The sequence below is a fragment of the Perna viridis genome, chromosome 11 (genome assembly GCF_037379345.1).
Source record: "Perna viridis isolate PV_CMFRI_1.1 ecotype Kerala chromosome 11, ASM3737934v1, whole genome shotgun sequence".
Classification (NCBI taxonomy): Eukaryota; Metazoa; Mollusca; class Bivalvia; order Mytilida; family Mytilidae; genus Perna; species Perna viridis.
Window position 1 is genome coordinate 37,734,908 of NC_142455.1, and position 21,679 is coordinate 37,756,586.

Consider the following 21,679-nt stretch of genomic DNA (forward strand, 5'->3'; position numbering starts at 1 on the left):
ATTTTTTGTCAGCTCCACATGTCTTTGAAGCACAACTCCTTCTAAACGCTTAAGGCATTTTGATGAAATTTTATAGGATTCGTTGCATATTATATGTAGATGTACATGAAGGAATGTAATTGCTGTCGGAGGACTCCAAAGGGATATTATCCAAATTAAGTAAGCACAGCTCCTCCTAAACCCCTCTTTTTTATGATTTATGGGAAATTTTTATGAAATTTTATGGGAAGGTGCGGCATCATGTGTAGATGTGCATGAAGGAATATAATAAGTCAGAGGATGCCAAAAGGAGATAGTCCAAACTAAGGGTCTCGCATGTTAAAACCTTGTAAACACAACACCTCTGAAACCAAGTGCATGACGAAATTTGAATCTAAAGGGAGATAATTCAAATTAAGGTCTAGGTTCAGGAAGGCGTATGTCCATAGAATAAAATTGTTAGGTGCAGAAAAAGAAATTAAATAGTAAGGCAGTGGACATTGGTCCAGTTAAAAAAAATGGCTGGACCGAAAACTTTCAAGTGGACCGACAAATGTGGACGGCCAGGGGTCTGGGAGCCTCTTAAGTCAGAAGCTCTGGGGTAAATGAAGCCAAATCATGTATTCTAGCACTCTCCTGACACTTTTTTTCACTTTTAAAGACTTTGAAAAACACCATTTTTTGTGAGATTTGAATTAGAAAAAAAGATTTTTTGTTGATTTTTTTATTTTCTTTTTTCTCTAGAATAAAAAAACAAAAGTTTGTCAAGTTCGTCTTCATTCTTTTTATTAACCGCATCATCCTCCACATCACTACATTCTGATTCATTCTCATCTTTTTCATCATCAACTCCTTTAGAGGGTTGGATAATCAGTCCATCTACTACAGCCTAAAATAATAAAAAATATATTGAGGTTAAGTAGTTTTCCAAAATGTCACACAATTTATACCATTCATTCACTAATATTGAGAAATATGTCATTTGATAATCCAGAGGTACACGCGGCATTTAGACTTACGAGATTAGAAGAGATACTTAGAGGTTTTTAAGATAATATGGGCTGATATTTCTAAAATTTTATTATCAATATTGATAGAAGACCTATAGATCATAAGATAAAAATTTGTTGTTTTTACATATTCCCTTTGTCCATTCATATTTTTTTCTGAATATTCACAAAATGTACTGATTTGTAGCTATTGAATATTAAGATACATGGCAAGTTTAAGTTCATTTGCTTTCTTAAAATAAATACAACCTCCTTTACAGGGTCTGCCTCTGCAATGTCCGTGGTATTGGAGGTGGCAAAGTCATCTATATTGTTTGGGCTTTAGGTAGCAGGGCCATCAGCAACACCATCCTCTACATCGTCTATTTCAGCGAAAGCTGGGACATGTGTACGTTTTCAAGTCCTATATATTATTCTTTATGCTACGTCATCTACTGCGCCTGAAAGCATACATTTCCTTGCTGGGTGCAATAATTGGGCTATATGAGATTAAGTTGTTTGATTGTGTTTTCAAGAAATCAAGGGGATCAAACTTTTTACTAGGATTATACAATAGCAAATGCCATAATGGTCCATACTTTACTACCTATAAGGCATGCAACAAGTAAAACAGTATAGTAATAGATGACACAATATGTTGAAACACACCAGATTTTAACATTTCAAGAGCTCATGATGTCTGTCATTAGCAATGTGGTTTCAAACGGGGTTTCATTATTTTTTATTAAGCATAAATAGAAAAAAAGTATTGCCAGAGTTCAAGGAAAAATGAATTTGCTGAACTGATCAGGTTCAAACGGAGGATGATATATATACATGTCTGGTGCTTTAAATTTTCATTGGATAAGACTCTTTTCTGTGGCCATAAATAATGGAACATACTCTTTCGGTTTAATGGTCTTATGCACAGAATGATTAAGGGAACCAAGGTTATAGCGGTAATCAAAATAATGTAACCCAGGGACAAAGACAAGATATGAAAAACAGACATACACAACAGAAAACATGAAGTAACCAAAAGCATGCCTACAAAGTAACAAAGGCAAATGAGTAACTCGAACTCCACAAAAAACTAGAAGCATAGACCAGGTGTGCCAGTGGTGTAAGCGTCCTCTGCTTTTCTAGAAACACCCACCAAGTTCCTCATAAAAAGTCCGGGGTAGACAAACGAGGAAAGAAAAACTATGACACGTTGAATAAATCTGTTTTCATGGTGCTGATGGATACACCATAACGTTCCTCAAGTTCATGATGACGACCGTAAAACTTCTTTAGTGATGACTTCAATCTTGTAGCAACCTAACCCTGTTCCAGAAGCCTATTTGTTAGAGTTCTTGCGCAATACAAAAAAGTCTGATATAGATCTATTAATTTTTATGCAAGACATTGGAACACCAGGAAAATGCTCTCTGCAGGCCCATTTTTGTTTTCTTTTTTCAAATGGTTCAAGTCATGACCCTAGCTTCACCCATAGCCATCATTTTATGGTATGAATCCTTTCGTACAACTATTCACTTATATTCAAGTTAACTGTCTCACCACAGAATGCAAATAGATGTTAAGAATAAAACATGTACAGAAAGTTGAAAGACATCTTACTGAGAAGTGGACATATTTAGCTAACCTGTCCTAAAAGACCTTAATAGCTATTGCTATCACTTGGTGTCGTAAACAATTTTTTAATGTTTTTATTTTTCAACTTTAGACACTGCACTTCCAAAATAATCTCATAAATATATTTGTTCCAATACTTTTAGATCTTTTTAGCTACGAAAAGCATGAAAAGTACTTCTTTTGAAATGCTTACAGCACTCGAATACCTGTAAGACAATGTTTTCATACGCTATGGCGAAACTGTTTACTGTCAAGTTATTGGATTTCCCTTGGGGACCATTTGTGCACTACTTATTCGGCAAAGGTCCATCCCATCATACAGAAATATTTTACTCCCTGCCAGACTTAAGCTTAACCCAGCTATTGTTTTAGTTATTTGCAAAAATCTTATGGGGCATGGTCCCTTTGACCCCTTAAAATTCATAGAATTTTAAGTGATATCTCCATATCTGAATTTTCAAGAGGAAAATAATATTAAATTTTCTTTTAAATTTGACCAAAAATTTTTAAATGATTGTTTTTTGGGGGCATGGTCCCCTTTGGCCCTTATTTGAACAATTTAAGAGATATCTGAAATCTGATTGAAAATGAAAGAACAATCAAAATCTGAACAAAGTTAAAAAGTTGATTTCTTTGGGTCGGGGAGCAGCCCTTATAGTTAAAAAAACTAAGAGATATATCCAAAATTAAAAAGCCCAGGCGGAATTTTTCATCTGGAATCCAATAAAAAAAAAGTCAATTATCAAAAATTTAAAAACTTTTTTTTTTTTTTTTTTGGTGTGGCACATTGACCCTCTATAACTTGAAAACGGCCTGAGATATCTGAACACATCCAGGGATTTTCATAAAGAATGAAAGAAAAATATATTCCAAAATAAACAAGAGGCTCTTAGGAGCCTGAATCGCTCACCTGGTTGAGTTTTGACTTTCAAAGGCAATAAATTTAACAGGAAGTTGTCCAACAATTTTGACTCAAGAAGTCGTTGGTAGGACTTATCATCAGGATCATTTCAACAATAGAATTTCTTTTTAATCTCTCACAGTTTTCAGGATATTGACCGAAAACAGTTTAAAAAAGTTATTTCCCCCCTTTAAAGGCAATAACTCTTACAAGGAATCGTCTAACAGTTTTATCCTTAAAGACTTGTAGTCCTAATAATAAGGTTCATTTCAGCTTTTGAAAGAATTTGACTAAACCTGACGGTTTTGGAGATATATACGACGAACTACTGTCTGCCTCCTATGTTCTATTTTTAGTAACGGCGCCCATGTTTCTCGACGAATCAAAAATCCCAACATCAGTTCTATGCAGGATACCCAAAGGAACATTCATACAAGGTTTGGTTTCAATTGTCAAGTAGTGTCAAAGGAAAAGATTTTTGAAAGAAATAACATTTAAAAATGCAAAATTCGTTGTAAAAGGGCAATAACTCTAACATGGCCTAAAGGATTACAACAAAAATTTGACCACAGATAGATTGATTGATTGATTGATTGTTGGGGTTTAACGTCCGAGCAGCAATATTTCAGCTATATTCAGACAATGAACATGAAACGGATGATAAAATGAACATGGAATGATGATGAAATGAAAAACGGGATGGGACACAAGGACAGTAGGGTCGACAAATTTTGATTGCCACTAGCAAAAGGGAGGGATGGATAGATCTCATCATGCTAGACACTTTTTACCCAAGTCAGAATTTATCTAAACCTAATGGTTTTAGAGATACATGCGAAAAACTACTGTCTGACTCCTATGTTCTATTTTTGTAACGACGGTCATGTTTTTTTTTTTCCACAAATAAAAAATCCCCTCATTAGTTCTATGCAGGATACCCCCAAGGAACATTCATACCAAGTTTGGTTTTAATTAGACAAGTAGTTCTCAGAGGAGAATAGTTTTGTATAATTGTTAACGACGACGATGGACGACGACAACGGACCCCAAGTGATGGCAATAGCTTACTTGGCCTTTGGCGAGGTAATCTAAAAAAGTTGATTTTTTGGGGGTGTGTGGCCCAATTTTGTACCCCTTTGACTCCAAATCGGTTAATGATAAGCCTAACCTGTAAAAAAATGTTTAACAGAATTTCAAAAGTAACTGACTGACATCTGAATCATAAAAATCAATCAACAATAAACTTTCCTATCAATTCTAATGATATCACCAATTTTCTCCCTTTTTAGCCCTTTATTTCCAAAATTGGTGGGGCAAAGACCTACCAAAACTATCTTGCCCTCTACCATCTATTTAGAAACAGTGTGTAAAAACTTCAAATATGTTGTCTTAATCTTTTTTAAATAGGTTCCTACATGTTGAAGCTTGTCAAAAACAAATTTTGTGCCCACGCTTGTCCTAAGTTCAACATGTTGCAGTTCTATCATGCTGCACTTAGCAAAGCTATGTATTTGCATTTGGGATAATCTGTAACATTTAAGAAAAACAGAAATGCATTGTAATATTGGTGTATCATAATATTGAGTCAGTTCTATCAACAGAAAATACAGGTCTTAAAAAAAACATAAAAAGTCATATATTTTAACCTCCCTGCTGCGATAAATTAACCCCTGTTATGATATTTTACCCCCTGCTGAGATATTTAACCCCCTGTTTGTTTTTTAATCCCTTACCGCGATAAATTACCGCCCCCCTTATGATAATTTAGACCCATGCTGCGATATTTTAACCCCCTGCTGAAATAAATTAACCCCACTGTTATGACATTTTAACCCCTTCCTGCTATAAATTAACCCCCCTGCTGCGATAAATTAATCCCCTGCTTTGATATTTTAGCGCCCCCACTGCGATATTTTAACCCCCATGCTACGATGAATTGAACCCCCTGCTGTGACTTTTTAACTGTTCTGCTGCGATAAATTAACCCCCTGTTATGATATTTTAACCCCCCTTTTGCTATATTTTAACCTCTCCTGCGATAAATGACCCCCTTTGTAATGACATTTCAATCCGCTACTGCGATAAATTAACCCCCCTGTTATGATAATTTAGCCCCATGCTGCGATATTTAACCTCCTTGCTCCGATAAATTACCCTTGCTTTTATGACATTTAAACCCCCTGCTACGATACTTAACCCCCCCCCCCCGCTGCAATAAATTTACCCCCCTGTTATGATATTTTAACCTCCTGTTGTGCTATACTAACTGCTGGTCTGTGATAAATTGACCTCCTACAGGGGGGTTAAAATATCATAAAGGAGGTTATGTCAAAATTACCCTGGGGATCAATAATTCATACGATATATTGATCCCGGAGTTAAGATATCATATGATATTTTAACCCTGGGGTCAATATTTCGCGGGGGTTAAAATATCATATGACACCGGTATAAGAATTTGAACATTCAGTATCATACAACAGATCGTTAACAAAGACAAATACAACAAGACTGACAAAAAGCACACCCTGTCTCACTCCTTCCCCGTGCAGGTCAGGGTGTTAAAAGAATAGGCCTGCAGCAGCGCTAAGCTCGTCGTAAAAGGCGACTAAATAGTGCTCAGAACCGTAGCCAGGGGCTAGGGCGCTCTGTCCACAGAGCAACTGGGATGTGTGCCCCAGGTGGTGGAATGGGGTACCCCTGGTGTGTTACATGCTGGGGTTGTCAGGCTATAATACGGAAAACCTGACCGCAAACCATAGTGGTGCACCGTGTTGGGAAAGATGCCACGTTCCTCGCACGTTAAAGAACCCTGCTGTGGTATTCTCCCGGAGTAGGAACCATAGGGCTCCGCCACAGGAGGCTAAATTGCCCGACCCTACCCACCTCTCCCTATTTTCAGTGGCAATCAAAATTTGTCGACCTCATTGTCCTTGTGTCCCATTCGTTTTTCATTTCATCATCATCATTTCATGTTCATTTTATCATCAATGTCATGTTCATCGTCTGAATATAGCTGAAATATTGCTGCTCGGACGTTAAACCCCAACAAAAAAACAAACAAACAATGTCTCATTCCTTCAAGAATTGTGAAAAAAAAAGTGACTAGTGTTCATTTACTCACAATAATACTATGAGTATGAATGTGACAGTCAATGATTTGCCTTAATTTGCCTTTAACCCGTAACTGAGTTAACCTTTTATCCCATACTGTAACTGATGCTTTCCTGCAAACTAGGAATGCAACATGTAAACATTTCTAAATTGTAATGCTAGCTGTGCTCTGGGAAACATTTTATTGTTATACTATGCACCAATCTACTTACAGACAGACCTGAATTAACTTTATATCGGAATTCTGATTTTTCAATGCAAGTTTTAACGTTATGATTCGTTTTTTACTGTATATTTACTTCTGATTTTGCTATTTTCTGCTTTGTTTCTTGACCTTGGACAATTAGGTCTGTCAATAATAAAGAATTTTGTCTGAATTCTTGGTCTTTGTCATAAACCCAGGAATATATTACACTTTACAGATCGATGTCATTGAGGTGCACAAAGGTAAACACAGTCTTATTTAGTAAAATTTAAAAATAATAGGTGAAACTAAATGATGTTGATTGTTGGTAGTAAAGAGCTCACATGTAAATATTGGCAATACTTAAACAAAATGCATGTAAAATGCATGCTTTAAGATGTCCAGAAAGCTTTAGATCCTCACTTGATTTCATTACTCTACACAAGCTGGGTTTTTCTCAAAATGCTTATTTTCGCACAAACTTTAAAGTTAAAATTATGAAAAAAATGAGCAAAAACAGGGACATATTTTTAAATACATCACCACAAGTAATGACAAGGGTAGTATATGATACTCTAAGAACAATTTTGCGGTTGCGTGTCTGTCTGTGCATAAGTTGAATTTTCAGCTTAAACCAAAGTACACTTGTCAAGTTATGCAATTTTTCTCTCTTTACCATTCCCCGGGTGAAAAATTGAGTGAGAATCTTAATGAATTCTTTTGAAATTTTGCACAGTTCTTTAGGACAGCATTGTTCATGCTTCATTATGTGTATATATATAAATATATATATATATATAGATAGATAGATAGAAAGGTCTGACAAATTCCCAACGATGTTAGAACTGTCAAATTTGCGCAGCAAATTTTTGTCGTTCCCTCCGCGGGACTCGTACTCATATAGATGTCACAGCGGTACGAGTTCGAGTCCCGCGGAGGGAATGACCAAAAATTTGCATCGCAAATTTGACAGTTCTAACATCGTTGGGAATTTTTCAGACCTTTCTATACGTTTACATATCTTCCCTGTATCAATTTGATCCGATGGAGCAGTGTAGCGAATAGAGTCGTCACATTCTAAGACGTTGTATATATATATATATATATATGTGTGTGTGTGTGTGTGTGTGTGAAATGACAACAAACTGATTTTACTTAATTTACAAGTCCTGAAGATTGGTTACTGCAATACTGGTCCATTTTGCATGCAATGCACCAAGTCACACTTTTATTGTAATGAATTAAATTAATTTTCTGTACAATACCACCAATTGTCAGAAAAGGGATAGAAGAATATGCCCCACAACTTGGCAAGTGTTAGAATTTGCACCCTGCCGGTTCCATTTAGGTAAAACGGTACTATTTATCTCTCATATACATATAGGCAACAATTGTAAAACGTCTGAAAAATTGACCTTTTTAAATAATAACTGCATTGCATATTGAACTTACCCTGAATTGCATGGTACTTAAAATACTATATATAGCTTCAAAGCAGTTATCTGATTCACATAATACCTCGCCATTTCGCGTGGCGGGGTATACAAAACCCAAGATCAGAAAAAAACAATATTTTAAAAAAATATTTATAAAACACTTGATATATGAACACAAAAAATAATCGGGAATGGCCCTTGTTATGGTTTTATGGATGATATAAACAGCGCACAATCCGATTACATCTACATGTCTGTAAATACAATACATATTTACAGACAATTTCGCGCAGTACATATAAATTTGAAATATTGTATAGGATTCAAAATGTAATACCAAATAAGCGGGGTCTAGGTTAATAATGATGTGGGGGATGCATTTATTTTTTTCCTCATTTAAATAATTCTTCAAACTTAGATATTAAAACCATGTCACATATGTTACTTAATTATGTTATTACATGTATACACATGTAGGTAATGTTAATGTTTATTTAAGTGTGTTTATCCCCTTTATAATTGAGAATTTAATCTATTTAAAGCAAAATGATGGGCATTTGGTAAGAATCGTTTTTACTTGACATGTATACATATTATTTGGTCTTTAATGAGCGTCTCTTACGGAGATCTTGATTAGTAGATATTGGAAGAACTCCGACAGATATGTCCTACTACATATAACAGCCAAGTGGCTGTGTTAATTTCCTGGCTCACACTAATACAAATGTACCCTATGTGGGTCTGAGAGTATTTAACACGCTGAAGTTAGTCAACCTACCGAAGAGTGAAACAAATCTGGATAGGACCAACCTTTTTAATGTAATATGACCCCCCTCCTGATTTTGCAATGCTTTGAATAAATGAGGTATTACACATATGACTGGTTTGTTCGGTATACAGTATATTAAAACAACTGTTAGAGAAAAGTAGATCAATATTTGACACAGTATATTCTTACTAATAAGTGTATAATACTTTTATATTTTTAGTGGTTTCCATGTACCATGTTTGAGAGTTTAATAAACATCTTGCATTTATCGGGAAAGTAACTCGATTGGTGTGGTAGCACGTGCGGCTTTTTTGCACGGTGTCGGATAGCAATTATCATTATCTGCAAACGCATTTCGCAGTTTGCAATCCTTTATTTGATGAATTTATAAAAAACTGCATCAAAAACAAGTATACGACATTATAGAAAACGGACATGGTTAATGGGTGTTTACTGGAGCTTTTTATTCTACAGAAAATTTCTTTCGGAATTAGGTAAAATATAACTTTTATCGATGCATGTTTATACAATATACATGTATTTTCGGTCAGTTTTGAATATAAGTTAACTGTACACAGAATTCGGAGGTAGTTCAGCACATCTTGTCGCTGGCAAGTTTTTTTATCTACAATTACCCGATAAATTATTTACATGTATTCAATAAGATCTGTTACAGTTTAGTATTTATTTCTACATCAAACGAAGGCATACCGAATTCACAAAGTGTGACTAAAAATTATTATAACAACAAAATGTTTTAAATCACTTAAATATATATATATATATATATATATATATATATATATATATATATATATATATATATATATATATACATAATTAATCGTCTAAATAATAGTCAACTATCACTCTTACGGGGTGATGGATCGTTAAAAACGATGCGAAACATAACAATAAATTAAATAAAATAACTGATATCCTTCCTCAGCATAAAACTATGTACTTTTATGAGTTTTTCAATTTAACTTTTACCATCTTCTGGTGATGTTAAACATATTTAGACGTATATATATATATATATAACGTCTCAGAATGTGACGACTCTATTTGCTACACTGCTTCATCGGATCAAATTGATACAGGGAAGATATATAAACGTATAGACAGGTCTGAAAAATAGTGTAGCAAATAGAGTCGTCACATTCTGAGACGTTGTATAATATTGATTTGTTGTGACATGCATCATTAATTTGATCCTCTATCCGACATATTAACATCTAAATGAACTGTCCCGTACCACCATACATAGTGTACTAAGTTACAGCCCTAGATAAATCCTACGAGGAGGAATGACCCGGCCAGCGAAAGCTATATTTTATATAGCCTAGCTGGCCGAGTGGTCTAGGGCGCTGGACTTTGTGCAGGTGATGTTGCCATAGATGTCACAGCAGTACGAGTTCGAGTCCCGCGGAGGAAATGACAAAAAAATTGCATCGCAAATTTGACAGTTCTAACGTCGTTTGGGAATTTTTCAGACCTTTATATATATATATATATATGTATATATATAAAATCTAAAGGAATCTGCCAACCAGCAAACTTAATGGGTATCGGAATTCCAGTCATGACGATGCAGCACAAACAAAAATAATAATATAAGTCTAAAGGATTGTACAACGATACCGATAAAGATGTTAACACACTATAATAAAGTATATAATGGGCAAAATCTTCAGTCAACAAATGACCTTCTTCAGTGCCTTAAAAAACTGAGTGTGTATGAAAGTAAATGGTCTGTGAACACAACTCACTACCTAATCAGGTGAGTACCTATGACGTATAAAATTTTACCGACAGTAACAAAGATCTTGAACATTGTGCTATAGACACACGTTGTGTGTTCATCTTGAATACTGAACTACAAAAATAAAAATATTTACAAACACTGTTATACGAAACTATACAAAATAGGAAGAACTTAATGTTTTTTGTTATTTGTTGTAAATAATTTTAAGAATCAAAAGGAAAAAAATAATTTTGATGTATATTTACTCACGTTAGCCTGTTCACTTTCAAATTTTACAAATTACCGCGTCTTTAAAGCATTAACTCCGGGCATTAGCATTTTCTCTTACGAAGGGCGCCACCTACACTTGTGAAAAATTTAGGTTTCAAAAGAAATTAATGACACATTTTAAACAAAATTAGTGAAAATTTAACTGGAACATCACCGAATTTAACCGAGAACAACGTCGAATTTTATTAGGAACAAGTTCGAATTTAAATAGGAACATCCGTTATCTCAAGTTATTTAGGGTAGATGCGATGTATAAAATACCCGAAACAAGGATAGTGAAGGACTATGATGCTGACAAGTAGATGAGCCCTATTTGTTCCTATTGGAATTCTAATCGTTTGCAGAAAAACACGTACGCCACACTGGAGAAGTATGTTGTCAATAAAGAATTCCAGCATTTTTAAAACATATTTTTCGATATATTTAGAAGATGATTTGGAATCGTTTTTACTAAGTATGAGGGATTTCTACCTCTCTCGAAATGGGCATCAAAACGATGTGATTAAAAAGTGTAATACAGAATATAACTTAGCCACATTGATTAGTGTCAAAGGGGCACCTTAACTGTGGCAGTTCACATTTCCACTCATGTTTTAGTAATTTGTGTTGGGGAACCTGATGATGATTTGATTTTTCAAGAAGGTATATCCCCATTCCTCCGAGAAATATGGTGCCCCTTGCCAAGACATTTGTATCATAAATGTCTTAAAGCGTGTATGACGTTTGCTCAGAATGCCTTCACTATATACAAAATAAATATTTGCTTTATAGAAACACTAATAATAATTTTCTCAATCTTTATTTTTTTTTCAGATCCCAATTTTGTCTATTTCGTTTCGTCGATAGCAGCTAAAAAGCATATTTTAAATGACAACTTAATTCGTGGAGGAATTTTAGCAACTCGGAGTATACATATTGTCGAGTCTTCCTTGTACTTCTGTCAAATTATAACCTTAAGAAATATTTATTTTTTGTCATATGCTCTCTTACATGCGAATAGTTTTACTTTGCATAACTCAACCTTAAACATTTTATAGTATAAATAATATCTTATCGATATATGAAATAGATGTTGTTCCCGTCGGGCCTCGTCAGTCAGGTACGGGAACTATTGATGTCTAAAAATGACTCTTGTTTATTAACTTTAACATCGTCTCAAATAAACTGATTCTGCTGTCACTTATGTTTTGAAAGATAGATGTGGTAATTAGAGTCAATTTAAGAGAACCTGAGACCTTCCTGGTGTGGCAATTTAATGATAGATGTTGTAAGTCAACAGGTTTTTTTTTTTTTTAATTCTTTATCTATATTTGTTATCAATTAGTATTATCATATCATTGTTCTTTGTAATTGAATAGGCATTATAGTTAAAATTATCATTGATCTTAGTAATTGAGTATGCATTAGAACTTGAATCATCTCTGTTCTTGATAATTGGGTATGCATTGAAATGTGTACATTTTCATAGTCTGAACAGAAAATGAAACAAAAATACACCAGGAAAGTTTCGGCCCAGATTAGTCAGACAATGACAATTATACGACAATCGCTTGATATTGTTATAAGCATGAAAAAGAAAATGCATTTATAAAGCCAACTAGTGAACAATTATAAATGTATCATCTGATCCAACAAATACTTGTTATCCACAGAAAAGATTAAACATTCTTAGATCAACCAGAGGTACAAAGTACTTGATTGGTAAAAATGCCTCGTCTTTATTACACTTATTAAAACAAACAACCAACAATACAGGGTTAGAATATAGGACCGTATTAGTACCACTATAATATGAAATAAATACATACATTTTTTTGTCTAACTAATTTACACATCCTGCTTCCAATATTTCAACGTACGTGCCACTACCTCTATTTCTACAATACAATTGATACTATCTGGTAATGAATTAAATCACCTTTGATCTGCCAATTAGCCTCTTATTGCAATGGGTTCCATTAAAACACTCATATTTTCTCTGTGAGGTTTTATGATGTTACAGTTTTAATAACGATTTACATTTAATAGTCTGGAAAAGATGCATCGACTTAAGTTTGTATATTTATTAAACACTTGAATAAATGAATAGCATATTTCAATACAAATATATTTAAAAAGAACTTACCATTTTGAAAACAAATTCAGTACCATTTAGAAATTAGAGCATGGGTCTACTATTTGTCACCGGAAATATAAGTAAAACTTCCAGAAATTAAACAATACATCTTGAATATGAATTATCATGAACATCGGAAATGCATATTGTATACTTTGTATCCACCTTAGTATCTAGAATGTTTATATCAAACTGAAGTTCTTATCTTACACCTTAATAAAAGTACTTACCATCTTAATAAAGGTGTTGCTTTAACTGTCCTGTCTCTCCTGGATACAGCTACTACTATAAAGAATGACATAATCCTTTATATTTCAAAATAATGACAATGCATATTCTCCTTCAAACCATTATATTTTACCTTTCTGTAAGTGTAATTGTAAAAGGAAATAAAGAAGTAATTGAGTGTAAATATTGCTCTCAAATTTATCAAATGACACGATATATGTAAACAAAAAATATTGGTTTCCAGTTTTAGCGATAAGAAATGTATTTAATTACCACTATCTTCAAGTTCTGTTGTTTGTTAGATAAATCATAAGATTCGTCGATCATTTTCACATCTGAATTGTAACCTGCAATAAAACTTTCTATGGACAAAGCAGAGCATTAAATGATTAGACAATCTGCAAAAGACAGAAAAAAATAATCATTAGAACAAGGTAATAGAAAGTCATATATATCTAGAACATATGAGAATATAGAATCATATTGAAGTGGGACAAACTGTGTTGAGGATGTGTAGTCACACCGTCTGGTCATTATATAGTACATACTAAGTCAAATATTCGGTTTCCACTGTGGAAGAGTGTATGGCTTAATCATAAAACTGATATATAAACAACAAAAAAACCATCTAAAGGAGCTAATACATACATCAGGATAAAGTGGGTATCAACACACATCATTCAATGTATGAGTCTTGTATTAGGTGCATACTTGGGGCAAACCGATATAACAGATATTTGATTTACATATATATTGTTTAAATAGTTAAACATATTTTCATATAATTAACATGCAATTACAATGTAAGAATAATCAAGTCTATTTGATTAAACAAATATCAAACAGACTTTAATTGCAAGAGTATTCAAGAAAAACACGATTCTAGGGGAAATCAAAAGAACGCAATAAATATATGTATAATCCTTTTGTATGGCATGCAGTCTGATTATATAACAATATAAGACAAATCGGAACAAATTTAAGAACAAACAAAAAAGCTCGTTATGTCATATATATTACATACACATTGTAAATATTTGATATGCAATGATACGAGTTGACTTATAAGAGTGTAAATTTATATTACCCGTTCATCACAATGATCAAGAAATGGTGAAGAAGGTGAAATACTAAGGAAAAACAATCGTTTCATATTTTCCTGTTTACTAAAAGAATAGGAACCAGGCTTAAAACATAATTTGTACATTAATAACACAGGACATGTTTATCAGACCATCATGGTAGATTTAAACAGATTCTTCAATAAAAATAGATACACAACTAAGGCTTACCTTTTGAAACTGTCTGAAACTAACGTGAATTTTATTTATTAGTATTTTTCTTTGTAATTAGAAGTAAAATATAAATGATTATAATAGATATTACGTTACTCATTTTTTTACAAAACACCCGGTAGATGAAAACAACGGACCAAAATCAGCTACATATTCAGTTCTCGTTTAAAGGAACTATTTAGTAAGTGAAATCTATAGATAAAACTTACCTGTTATCAAAGTCTAAAAATGATGAAAACTTTATTTATTTGTTATATTTATTATTGTGGAAGTTTACTTTAGACGTTATCGGAAAGTAAACGGAATTTTATCATATATGCACGCATTCTCGATATGAACCGGAATATGACCAAATAACATAAGAAAAAAAAAAAAAAAAAAAAAAAACGGCGCGGTTTAGTGCCATCATTCTATCGAGAAAATTCAGGGAGACACTTCATAGGTTATAAGGTCGAAACATCTGTATTTGCAAGTCTTCTTTCACAGTTTTAAAGCTAATTGGTAAAAAAATATTACTTACCTGGTATCGAAATCTACAAATGATGAAAACTTTATTTATTATTGTAAAGGCTTACCTTTAGACGTTATCTGAAAGTAAACAGAATGTAACCATACAATGGTTTGCTGAAACCACAGCAATACGACGATTACCACAAAGCCAATACAGATAACGTTTTACATAGTATATGTGTACCCAGGAATGACAGTATGTATCACACAACATCATATAGTATCACCCTTATTCATATTGATGTGTATAACATCGATCAGAATCTTTCTGGAAACACTTAGTCGGTGACCATCAGCCATTTATTATATTTTCTTCGTGGATCTATGTGCAAAACAATATACTTTGCAACACATTTATGTATTTCTTTCAACGAATACACTGTTATTATTATAAATGGACCAACAATTACTTTGATTGTTCATATATGCACGCATTCTCGATATGAACCGGAATATGACCATATAGGATAAGAAAAATAAACGGTGCGGTTTTCTACCATCATTCTATAGAGACAATTCAGGGAGACACTTCATAGGTAATACAGTCGAAAAATCTGTACTTGTAACAGTAATCAAGGGAACCAAGGTTACAGCGTAATCAAGAGAATGTAATCCAGGGACAAATACCAGACATTGAAAACAGACACACACAAGAAAGGACATAAAGTAACTAAAATCATACATATAAAGTAACAAAATGTAAGTCTTCTTTCACAGTTTTAAAGCTAATTGGTAAAAATATTACTTACCTGGTATCGAAATCTACAAATAATGAAAACTTTATTTATTATTATATTAAAGGCTTACCTTTAGACGTTATCTGAAAGTAAACAGAAATTATTCATACAATGGTTTGCTGAAACCACAGCAATACGACGATCATCATACCATGAGGCCAATATTGATAATGTATTATATTGTATAGGTTTACCCAGGAATGACAGTATGTATCACCCAACAGCTAGTAGTACCACCCTTATTCATATTGATATGCTTAATATCTAATAGACTCTTTCTGGAAACTGTAGGCGGTGACCATCAGCCATTTGGTATATATTTTGAAAAAAATTGTACATTGCAACACATATATGTATTTATTACTTTGACACTATGCTGTTATTATTATAAAAGGGCAAACAATTACTTTGATCCTTCATTTATGTTTATACGCATTCTCGATATAAGCCTGAAAAATGAGCTAAGGAACATAAGAACCAAACACAGCGGGATTTTCTACCTTCATTCTAGCATGACACATTAGGGAGTCACGTGAATATGTCATGAGTAATACAGATGAATGAACTGTATTTGTATGTTTTTTTTTTTTTTTTTTTTTTTTTTTTGGGGGGGGGGGGCGGGTTTCACAACGTTTGAAATATGAAAGAACATTTCAATAAATGAACAATATGCACAACAATGACAAGGTACGTTTTTATCATGTAACATATAATATAATCATGTCATACATTACATCATTAATTTGAACATGTATAAAGACTTCATCAACTAATTTTGTATGAGACAAAGGACAGGACATATTTTAAGATTCAATTTAGAAATAATAAATAATATAAAAATGTATAATATTTCAAAATAATCTTACCTTAAAAGAAACAACTAAAAGGAAGGTAAATTTGATTTGTTAATATGTGTCTAGAATAAAACGTAGCATTAAATCATACAAATAACGAAAACAAACTCCTTAATATTGCATGCTTAACCTTAATGATGACCTGGAAAAAAATCAAATCTTATTTATTAATGTCTAGAATATACCAAAGTCATTAGTACTTAGGGAAATAAGTTTTGATTACTGAAAAAGAACAAATATTTTATGTATTGATTAATATGTAAGTGTTTGAGGAGAAGAATGCAAGAAAATACACGAAAACATAATAAACTTACCATCTATAAATATAAAGTTTAGCATCACTTTAATATGATACATATAGTATATACAACATAATAGTTTACACATTATTATTGAAATTATTTTCCGTGGATGATATATATACAGGATTTAGATTATTAGATTTTGTCTTAACATTGTATGATGAAATTAAATGTGATTAGTTTCAGGTATTGTGATAAAAAATGCATATAATTCATATCGTTCATAAATAGTGCATGATGACTATATTATCATTAATTAATTAATATTAATAATCGTATTTGAAACTTTCTCGGTTTATGTGTAAATTATGATGAAAACTATGTTGTATATACTATATGTATAATACAACTGATCTTCAAAGTATTCTGACAGTAATTATATTGCTTCATGCATATCATCATATGATACCCATTCTGCTGTAAAATAACATCAAAACACACGCGCGTTTGAGGGAGGGGTGAGCTTACTTGTTATGATATGTAAAACACTCAATAAGGATTATACACCTTCAGAGTCCTCTGACAGAAATTATATTTCCTCATGCACATCTACACATAATACCTATCTAACTGTGGAGTCCTATGAGAACAAATATATTTCTTCATGCACATATACATAAGATACTTAATCTTCCTATGAAATTTCATCAAACTCTTTCCAGCAGTTTTGGAGGAGTTATGCTTACGATGTTTTAACATGTTCTACCTTGCACTTGGATTATATCCCTTAGGAGTTCACTGATGATAAATATACTCCTTTGTGTAAATCTATATAGAAATTTCGCCCCGTGTAGGTCCAGGTGTCAACAGAATAGGCTTGCAGCAGCACTTAGCTTGTCGTACAAGACAACTTAATATGGCGCTCTGCCCACATAGAAACTGGGTTGTATGGCCCAGGTGTTGGAATGGGGTACCCCTGGCTTGCTAAATGCTGAAGTTGTCAAGCTTTATTACGAAAAACCTGACCGCAAACCATACTGGTGCACGGTGTTGGGAAAGATACCACGTTGCTCGCACGTTAAGGAATCCTGCTGTGGTATTCGGTAGGAGTAGGCGCCACAGGGGGCTTAATTGCCCGACGCTAACCATCCATCCCTTTTTCAAGTGGCAATAAAAATTTGTCGACCCTATTATCCTTGTGTCCGCTACATTTTTTCATTTTATCATCAACATCATCATTTAATATTCATTTTATCATCCATGTCATGTTCATCACTTAAATATAACGGAAATATTGCTGCTCGGGCATCATTCAATCCTACGAAATTTCAACAAAATCATTGTAGCTCTTTAGGAGGATACTTGCATGCGAGGTTTTAAATTGTAAAACCCTAAATTTGCATAATTTCCCTTGGGAGTCTTCTGACAAAAATATCTTTCCCTATGCATATCTACATATTATTCCTGACCTCTATAAGAAACTTCATCAAATCTTTTCAGCAGTTTAGTAGGAGTTGCGTTTACGAAGTTTTAACATGTAAAACCATTGTTTTAACCTCCCTTTGGAGTCCTCCGGTAGTGTACACATTCCTCATGCACATTTACATATGGTAACCAATTTTTCTAAAAAAAATCATGAACACCCCTCGAGCGGTTTAGGATGAATTGCGTTTACAAGAAATGTGGACGGACGGATGGACTGGCACACAGATAGACCGACAGACAGATAGAAAGACAAACAAACAAACAGACGAGGTGATTCCTATTTACTCCCCCAAACTTTGTTGTGCGAGTTGGTTTAATTATGAAAAAGAATAGATCTGAATATCAGCAAAAATATCGAAGCGTATAAAAACTGAATATAAAGGAAACTTGACACGTAGAAACAAAATTAAGCACTATTAATATGAACTAGCATCTAAATATCAAACTTATATTGAATATAAAAGTCTAATAGAAGTCCACCTATGCGAAAACCACTTTAATTCAAAGCTAGTCACCAACAAACGATAAAAATGGAGACGTGAAAGGGTTTTGCTATAAAGCATTTCAGACTCAGATTGGTAACACCTAACGCAATGTTTTATTCATCATAAGTAAACAAGATGTCAACGTAAGTGGAAAGAAAAACAGGAAGTGATAGAACATCAAATAACTTTACCAACAAACTGCTTACAAAAACGTCTTATTGTGTAGCCGAAATGACAAACAGTGGCTTATACTAGTCCCCTCGTAAATTTGGAGGAAAGAAGTATACTCAAAGAAAAGTCAACACTGAATCACTTAGACTTACACAACACCTGCAGAAAGAATATAAGGGCAAAAATAGTAAAACCATAACAACAGAAGAAGGTGTGTGTGTACGCATGCTAGAGCACCTCCAAATAAATACGGTCTCTTATTATGTACTTCTTAACATAATTTATATTAAAAAAAGAAGACCATAAAATCGTGAGTGAATGGAACAAGCAATATTTAGGAAAGGGAACGTTGCATTGATTGGATGATTACCCACAGATTCATTATTGGACGATGGATTTGAATGGAAAATGTCACAAATAGTCAATAAAATCGACTTCAAGAATGTATTTTATAGTAGGTATAGACACACTCTGCCAACTGTTAAGATCGTATTGATAAGCAAACAAAATTGTGATGCTCATCAAATGCTGGCATACGCAGTTTGAATGTTCTGTCTTATTGAATACAAAGGAAACGAATGGCTTGCTATTATTTCGAAGGTAATACAAGGCTGTATCATCTTTATTATTTTAAATCAAGTAGTCATAGATTGGATATTAAGGAACGCCATTTGTGACGAAAAAAGCGAAAAAAAAATAATGTTCTATAATCATGTAAGCATGATCATGTTCAGAAAACACATTGTGCCTCTTTGCAAATCAAGCTGGACTTCAAGAAATGCAAAGGGAATGAGCTTCATTACTTGATTTTGTTGGATACTAAAGGTGAATGGAAATGAGATCCTGCATTTGGAAAAATTAGTTGACCTACGGGCACTCATAAGTACTGAAGACTCTCACACAGATGTGTACTGTTGTTTATTAGTTGGGTACATTCCGGCTCCTAGAAAACTGGTTAAGCGTTGTTCCCGTCACTGTCGCCGTTGTTTTTTTTTTACGTCAGCAAGTTTGTTTTAGAATAGTTTCTTGCATGTTAAAGATACTGTAATTGACATGTAGTATTCCACTATTTGCTTTGTGCGAACTCCGTTTTTAAAATAACCCTCGAACCCCAAAAACAATAGACGAAGAACAAATAACACAATTCAAAAGAACCTTAAAAGTGCAAGTACTAACCCGAAACCGATGGAAAGCAATGAGTTAAGTCAGTCACTCCTATAGAGTAAGCAACTCTCTTCGAAGCCATTTGGAGAGGAGAGTCTCTCTTAATGACGTTTGAATTTGCGTGCAGCATTTTACAGCATTTTATCGTCCCATTATTTTTTGCGTAAGCTTGTTAGCCTGTGTAGAAACACTGTGTAATGATTTGAATTTCCTGCAAAGTGTTTGATACGAGGAAAGACGTTCCATTTTCTCTGGAGCTGCTAGAATATCACAATATATGATTAAATAATTGGCCAGAAAAAAAGTCAGGTAAACAGGTAGTTGTTTTAGTGAGTCTGTAATGTCATTGGTTTTATGCTATTCAAGACACTTAAATTAAAGGACTGTGTGTCAACGTTATTTAGACTGTAAAGGAACTATGAATAAAGTCTGCAATCTAGGGACGTGGGCAAAGTTCAGTGCGTAGTAGTTCACTGGGATGCATATTATCTGTTCAACATTATATTCCTCCAAATTGGACTTATATTTGGGCAATTTGAAAACTCAACATAGTAATCGTTCCAGGAAAAAAAAAAAAAAAAAAAAACAAATACGAGGACGGACAAAAAATAAATCTTACAATAAGTCAAATTCATAGCAAGAACTAAGTAAAACTACCACAATGACAGGTTTATTTCTGGTCTTTTGAGAATTAATTCTGATCTGCAAATGTCATATCCATGGGAAAAAGATATATGAAATAAGAGAAATCAAGTTTGTATGCTCTCGTTATGAATGACTGGCCATAATTACTTACAAGGACAAAGTGAAGGCAACATTTTTTGGTCTTCAAACTCAAATTGAATGGCGCCTAATATTGGAGTACGAACTCTTTGTGAAAACAAAATCAACCGGAATTAAGACTGCTAGATAAAATAGCACAATAAAAAGGTCCACAATGATAATGAAGGACAAAAGGACAAGTACTTTAGGTATAATAGCTTTTAGCAGATAGCACATTATATTAGTCTACAAACTCATGTCAAAGCGTACACTAGATAGGTCTTCACAAAGATTTTAAGAGCTGGTTACTTGAAAGATTTGGTTTAAAGTTGGCAGCGAAAGAAAAACTATATGACAACATATAGAAAACCAATCAAACTTAAGCACTCGAAAGTAATTCAACTGCAACACAAGAAAAAAAAAGATCATGTAAATTTGGAGTATGTATTGCTCTCTTTGTCAGGTTGTAGTTAGTAGATGACTAATATTACCACAGGGAAACGGAATATTTTAGATTCAAGTGATTATTTGAAGATAAATACAAATGTGATTGTTGTGAATATCATGGATGTTATTCACTTTCCC

General features: G+C 33.5%; 2 long non-coding RNA genes across 2 annotated transcripts in view; both read right to left on the reverse strand.

The window, feature by feature from the left end:
* Window positions 1-687: 687 nt before the first annotated feature.
* Window positions 688-21,679, reverse strand: part of LOC148603973 (uncharacterized) — a 137,520-nt gene continuing 116,528 nt past the window's right edge. The window contains exons 20-21 of the long non-coding RNA XR_015916933.1: window positions 1,239-1,429; window positions 688-868 (exon numbers count right to left, since the gene is read on the reverse strand). This is a non-coding gene — a long non-coding RNA (uncharacterized LOC148603973). The remainder of the gene's footprint in view (window positions 869-1,238; window positions 1,430-21,679) is intronic.
* Window positions 12,371-13,891, reverse strand: LOC148603974 (uncharacterized). The gene is made up of 3 exons (XR_015916932.1): window positions 13,663-13,891; window positions 13,392-13,446; window positions 12,371-12,922 (listed from the first exon to the last, which is right to left on the reverse strand). It is a non-coding gene; the product is annotated as an uncharacterized LOC148603974 (long non-coding RNA).